The sequence below is a fragment of the Leopardus geoffroyi genome, chromosome C1 (assembly GCF_018350155.1).
Source record: "Leopardus geoffroyi isolate Oge1 chromosome C1, O.geoffroyi_Oge1_pat1.0, whole genome shotgun sequence".
Taxonomy (NCBI): Eukaryota; Metazoa; Chordata; class Mammalia; order Carnivora; family Felidae; genus Leopardus; species Leopardus geoffroyi.
In genome coordinates this window covers 203,908,431-203,915,321 of record NC_059328.1, presented here as the reverse complement: position 1 = coordinate 203,915,321, position 6,891 = coordinate 203,908,431, and the positions used below count along the sequence as shown (strand labels likewise).

Genomic DNA, 6,891 nt, shown 5'->3' with positions numbered 1-6,891 from the left:
AGCAGTTCTTGTTTCCAGGCCCCGCGTGAGGCCCACTCCCCTTTCTGCCCTCAGGCTGCGGGAGAGGCCTTGGCCACCTTCCAAAGAATTCCTACCCAATTTTTTTTTTTTTTTTTTTTTTGCCTAAATTAGTTTGAGTGTGTCTCTGTAAATTGCTACCATTAAGAACCTTGAGGAAGACAAAAGCTTTTTTATTTTATTCTTCAAGTTTATTTATTTTAAGAGATAGACAGCACGAGTGGGGGAGGGGCGGAGAGCGAAAGAATCCCAAGCAGGCTCTGCATTCAGTGCAGAGCCCCAGGCGGGCTTGAACTCCACAACTGTGAGATCGTGACCTGAACCGAAATCAAGATTCAGATGCTTTAACTGACTAAGCCACCTAGATGCCCCAAGGCAAAACCTTTTTTAAAAAACTGAAGTCTGGGTGGCTCAGTCGATTAAGCATCCGACTTCGGCTCAGGTCACGGTCTCACAGTTCGTGGGTTTGAGCCTCCTGTCGGGCTCTGTGCTGACAGCTCAGACCCTGGAGCCTGCTTCAGATTCTGTGTCTCCCTCTCTGCCCTTCCCTTGCTCACCCTCTGTCTCTGTCTCTCTCTCAAATATAAACATTAAAAAAAAATTTTTTTTTAAGAAAAGAAGAAAATGATGACAAAGTTAGTTACCAGAGAATACAGACCTCAGAGTCCTAGTCCAAAGCCTGATTGTTTCTAGTACCTTGGAGCATGCAGGCCCCTAGGCTATAGCCCACAGGGCAACAGAATAATGGTTCCTGGTTAGGACATGAACCATTGTCCTAGATATAGACCTCACTGCTGTGGTGCTACAGCCTCCCACAGCAGATGAGATGATTGAGACCTAAGGTTTCCTCCACAATGAAAATTTCACACCTGAAACTGGGTTGTGGGTAGGGAGAGTGAAACTGGATGATCTGTTTCTTTCACCAACCTCTTCATGGAGTGGGAAAGGGGGGCAAATGGAAGAGAATGAAGAGGTGTGAATATCACCTGCAAAAAAAGAGAGCTGTGGTAAAGGAGTTTGTGCTAGAGAGGCCCTGTGCCTGGCACCGATGGCCCCAGGGTTGAGTGGTCAGAGGCAGCTCTTTCTACATAAGTTACCACACATTGTTTCTCTTGGCTCTGATACCAGACCTAGCCACAAAAGACTGCCCAGGAATTGGCCCGGTTACCAGAATCAGACATATGGGACAAATCAGCAGCATTACAGGAGGTCTGGCATGAGAACACTGCTTTAGACCGTGACCAAGCGAACCCATCAGAGCCTGGTTCCAGGAGAGACTGAACACAAGGCTCATGAAGGGAAAGCTAGAGAAGCAGAAGCCAAACTCAGCGTGAGATTAGAGAAGCCAGGGCCTGAGAATGGCTGACTGAAAAGGAAGTAACAAAATAACAATATCGCAGTGACCCAACAGCAGCTGGGAGAGCCCAGCCTGAGCAGATTTTGCAGTGCTGCATAAAATAAACTGAGGGAGTCCCTGAGTGGCTTTATAAACCTGAGGTCCTTGAGAGTGCCTTAATTCTTTACATTGTCTCTGCTGGAAACCCCTAGAATCATATGGGGAGGGGTTAAGAAGCGCTGGAAGAAAGATGGGAACCTTGAGGTTAATCCAGAAAACAGAAAGGAAGAGACGAAATGAAAGCTCTATTCCCCATCAGAAGCTGGATAGGAAACCGGATTGGAGGCAGCTACGGAGAAGACAGGAAAGCAAGCAGAATCTTGGAAAAGAAGAAAACGTCGGTTTCAGGCATAAGCCTGATGGCAGAGTCAGGTGCGTATGTGACACGTGCCTTCCATCTCAATTCTTCCTGCACACAAAGCTGGAGAGAAGAGTCCACAACAAGGGAGGAATCTGGAAGTGGAATAGTGCAACGGGAAACTCGGACCAATGGGGCAAGGAAACTAGAGAAAAGTGAGATCAAAGGGCTTAGGGTCTCCAAGGGCCTGGGGAAAGGGAAAGGCAGTGGCTGCTTTGGAATCTCAGAGCCCGAGTAGAACCTCAAAAAGTTAAAGCAGGTCTTCATTCTTTCACTGGTTCCACAAATATTTACTGAGCCCTGACTATATGCCAGATTCTGTGCTGGCGTCGGTGTAAATAAAGGAGACAACAGTATGGCTCTTGTCCTCAAGAAGCTGGCAGTGAGGGCTGCAGGGATGGCTCAGCCAGCTGGGCGTCCAACTTCAGCTCAGGTTATGATCTTTCAGTCTGTGAGTTCAAGCCCCACGTCGAGCTCTGTGCTGACGGCTCAGAGCCTGGAGCCTGCTTCAGATTCTGTCTCCGTCTCTCTCTGCCCCTCCCCGGCTCTCACTGTGTGTGTCTCTCTCTCAAAAATAAAATAAAAACATAATTTTTTTTTTTTAAAGAAGCTGGCAGTCAGGTGGAAGGACAGACACCAACAATCACATTTCAACATTGTGTTCACTTCCTATTGCTGTAACAAATTACACCAAACTTAGTTGCTTCAAACAGCACCCGTTTGTTACCTTACTGTTCTGAAGGTCAGAAGTCCAAAATGTATTTCACTGGGCTAAAATAAAGGTGGCAGTGGGGCTGCGTTTTTTTCTGGAGCCTCCAGGGGCGAATATGCGTTCTTGTCTTTTCCAGTATACAGAGGCTGCCCACTTCCCTGGCCCCCTTCTGTCTTCACAGCCAGCAATGGCTAATTGGGCTTTTCTCACATCCATTCTTCTGGTGCTAACTCTTCTGGCTCCCTCTTCCACATTTAAAGACCCTGGTGATTACATTGAGCCCACCCAGATAACCCAGGATACTCTCCATATTGTAAAGTCAGCTAATTGGCAACCTTAATTCCGTCTGAAATCTTAATTCTCCCCTGTTATCTAGAGTGATATTTGCACAGGTTCCAGGGATTAAGACACAGACATCTTGAGGGAAGGGAGGAGGCCATTATTCTGCCTATCATACTCATGATGCGTGTTATGGTAGAGATAGTGCTATGGGGAGATGGTTCCAGTCCCAGACTGCAAGCTGAATACAGGCTGCAGCCTCTTGCTCTCATCCCTAATGGTTAAAAATAAAAATATACAAAGGATATGAAAATTAATGTAGGAGCGCCTGGCTAGCCCGGTCAGTAGAGTATACGACTCTTGATCTCAGGGTGTAAGTTCAAGCTTCACATTGGGTGTAGAGATTAGTTAAAAATAAAAAAAAAATTAAAAAAAATAAAAAGTGGAGGGGCGCCTGGGTGGCTCAGTCGGTTAAGCAGCCGACTTCAGCTCAGGTCATGATTTCACGGTCCGTGAGTTCGAGCCCCGTGTCGGGCTCTGTGCTGACAGCTCAGAGCCTGGAGCCTGTTTCGGATTCTGTGTCTCCCTCTCTCTCTGCCCCTCCCCTGTTCAAGCTCTGTCTCTCTCTGTCTCAAAAATAAATAAATGTTAAAAAAAAAATTAAAAAAAAAAGTGGGGTGCCTGGTGGCTCGGTCAGTTAAGCGTCTGACTCTTGGTTTCAGTTCAGGTTATAATCTCACGGTTTGTGAGTTTGAGCTCCATGTCAGGCTCCATGCTCATGGCACAAAGCCTGCTTGGGATTCTCTCTGTCCCTCTCTGCTCCTTTCCCCCTCGCACTGTCTCTGTCTCTCTCAAAATAAATAAATTAACTTAAAAAAAAAAAAGAGGATAGATCAGCACTATGAAAAAAGTGAATTCAAGAGGAAGAAGTGAGGGAGCAAACAGCAATGGTAAGCAAAGACTTTAGTAAATTCATTCAAACTAAAATGTAGGACAAAATAGGCCCACACATACAAAGGAGGGAGGGAGGAAGAAAAAACAATAAAGGATAAGAGCAGGGGGTGCTGGCTGGAGAGGGCAAGGGCAGTGCCTAGCCCACAGGGTAGATAGGAGAGGAGGTCACAGGGCCAAGGCCCCCAAGCACACAGGATTTGCAATTTTTTTTTTAATTTTTTTTTTCAACGTTTATTTATTTTTTGGGGGACAGAGAGAGACAGAGCATGAACGGGGGAGGGGCAGAGAGAGAGGGAGACACAGAATCGGAAACAGGCTCCAGGCTCTGAGCCATCAGCCCAGAGCCCGACGCGGGGCTCGAACTCACAGACCGTGAGATCGTGACCTGGCTGAAGTCGGACGCTTAACCAACTGAGCCACCCAGGCGCCCCAAATTTTTTTTTTAAGTAGGCTCCATACCCAATGTAGGGCTTGAACTCAAAACCTTGAGATCAAGAGTCATATGCTCTACTGATGGAGCCAGCCAGGCACCCCAGGATTTGCAGAATTTAATAAGAATGTGAAGACCTTACAAAGAAACCTGAAAACAGGGGTGCCTGGCTGGCTCAGTCAGTTGGGTGTTCAACTCTTGACTTTGGCTCAGGTCATTCATTATTCCAGGGTCATGAGATTGAGCCCCGTGTCACATTTTGTGCCAAACGTGGAACCTGCGTGAGATTCTCTCTCCCTCCTCCCCTCTCCCCCCGCTCATGCTTTCTTTCTCTAAAATAAAAATAAATAAATAAAAATTTTTTAAATAAAATAAAGAAACCTGAAAACAACCTAAGTGATGATGTATCAAGATATAAATTGGACTCAGGCCCCCCAGGGTTGCTCAGTCGGTTAAGCAACCATCAGCTCAGGTCATGATCTCATGGCTTTGTGATCGCATGGCTGTGCTGACAGCTCGGAGTCTGGAGTTGGCTTCTGATTCTGTGTCTCCCAATCTTTCTCTGCCCCTCTCCTGCTTGTACTCTCTCTTTCTCAAAATAAATAAATAAACATTTAAGAAAGAAAGAAAGAAAGAAAGAAAGAAAGAAAGAAAGAAAGAAAGAAAGAAAAAAAGGAAAGGAAAGAAAGAAAAAGAGAGAGAGAGGGAAGGAGGGAGGAAGGAAGGAAGGAAGGAAGGAAGGAAGGAAGGAAGGAAGGGAGGGAGAAAGATATTGGCCTGGGCAGAAATGCAAATCTTCCAAATCTGATAGGCCTAAAGTTACAGTCTTTAAAAGACCATGAACACTACATCAAAGGTTTTCCTGCTATTGAAGATACGTTCCCTTGGTTAAGGTGCTGACCACATCACTTCTCTGTAAGGTGCTGTGCAAACGAACATGAGTACAGAAGATCACATGTAATTCAACTTTCAACTGGAAAAGTTGTGAATGAACTTTTCAAAGAGGCGAGGGAACATTGGATGTCCCTCTGAAAGAAGCCACGTGAGCCTTGAGTGATGACAAACAAAAGTCATTTGCATGTAGAAGGTACAGGTTGGGGCATTCCTTTTATAAGGAATGAATACATCTATAGACCAAACCAGCCACAAGATGTTCAGATTTTGCTTAAAACAGTTTCAATAACAGTTTCAGTTTGGATGATGGTGAGTTGAAACCATACAATGATCCAACAAATGTTCAATTTCTGGAACCTGTTAAGGGTGACTCTGCGTGTATGCTTGAAATTCAGCAACTTATACTAGAAATCCTTTAAAGTGACATTACTGTTGGCAGAAGGTTTTTTTTTTTTTTTTCAACGTTTATTTATTTTTGGGACAGAGAGAGACAGAGCATGAACGGGGGAGGGGCAGAGAGAGAGGGAGACACAGAATCGGAAACAGGCTCCAGGCTCTGAGCCATCAGCCCAGAGCCCGACGCAGGGCTCGAACTCACGGACCGCGAGATCGTGACCTGGCTGAAGTCGGACGCTTAACCAACTGCGCCACCCAGGCGCCCCCTGGCAGAAGGTTTCAAAAGAGACTCTCCTGGAACTTCAGTGACTGGTTCATGGTGACCAAGTGAATTTGGATATGGAGAATGGTCAAGATCAAGAATACCTAAAGCCTAGAATAAGGTTCAAGGCTTTCCGTGGAGAAAGGCAAACCTTTGGAAGCCTTACACCTGAAATAGTCAGTACACCTTCCTCCCCAGAAGAGGAGGAGAAGTCAATACTTAATGCAGTTGTTCTTATTGATGATTCAGGGCCAACGAAACCCAATTCAAATCCAGGGGTGCCATGCTGGCTCCGTCAGTAGACAATGTGACTCTTGATCTCAGGATCGTGAGTTTGAGACCCACACTGAGCATACAGATTATTTTTTTTTTATGAATTATTTTTTAAGGTTTATCTATTTATTTTGAGAGACAGGGAGAGACAGTGGGGGAAGGGCAGGGAGACAGAGAGACAGAGAGAGACAGAGAATCCCAAGCAGACTCCAAGCTGCCAGCACCACTCGGGGCTCCATCTCACAAGCCATGAGATCATGACCTGAGCCAAGATCAAGAGTTGGACGCTTAACCCACTAGCCACTCAGACACCCCTAGAGATTACTTCAAAAAAAAATTCAGGTGTGCCTTGGGTGGCTCAGTTGGTTAAGCGACCGGCTCCGGCTCAGGTCATGATCTCACGGTTTGTGAGTTCGAGCCCCGCATCAGGCTCTGTGCTGACAGCTCAGAGCCTGGAGCCTGCTTCAGATTCTATGTCTCCCCCTCTCTCTACCCCTCCCCTGCTCACGCTCTGTGTCTCTCTGTCTCTCAATAATAAACATTAAAAAAAAAAGAATTCAATCTGGGTTAGCAGATGACAGTCATTTGATACGAAGATGCAATAGTGCACCAGACAGTTTACTGGATGTTGGGGACTTTATTGCACAGTCTTATCCTGAATTTCCAAGTCTTCACTTTATTCTTGTGACTTCATTTCCAAATAGCTGATTAAAGGCTAGGAAAGAGTATGTGCCATATTAGTAAGGAAAATACTTTCAACATTAAAACAAATGATTTTTATTACTTTTATTTATTTTTTTTAAAGTTTATTTATTTTCAGAGAGAGAGAGAGAGAGCATGAGTGAGATAGGGGCAGAGAGAGAGGGAGAGAGAGAATCCCAGGCAGGCTCCTCACTGTCTGCACAGAACTGGACACGGG

The 6,891-nt window shown here is 45.6% G+C and overlaps 1 pseudogene; it reads left to right on the top strand.

Moving 5' to 3' along the window:
• Positions 1 to 2,127: 2,127 nt before the first annotated feature.
• On the top strand, positions 2,128 to 6,680 carry LOC123596939 (annotated as a pseudogene).
• Positions 6,681 to 6,891: the final 211 nt, after the last annotated feature.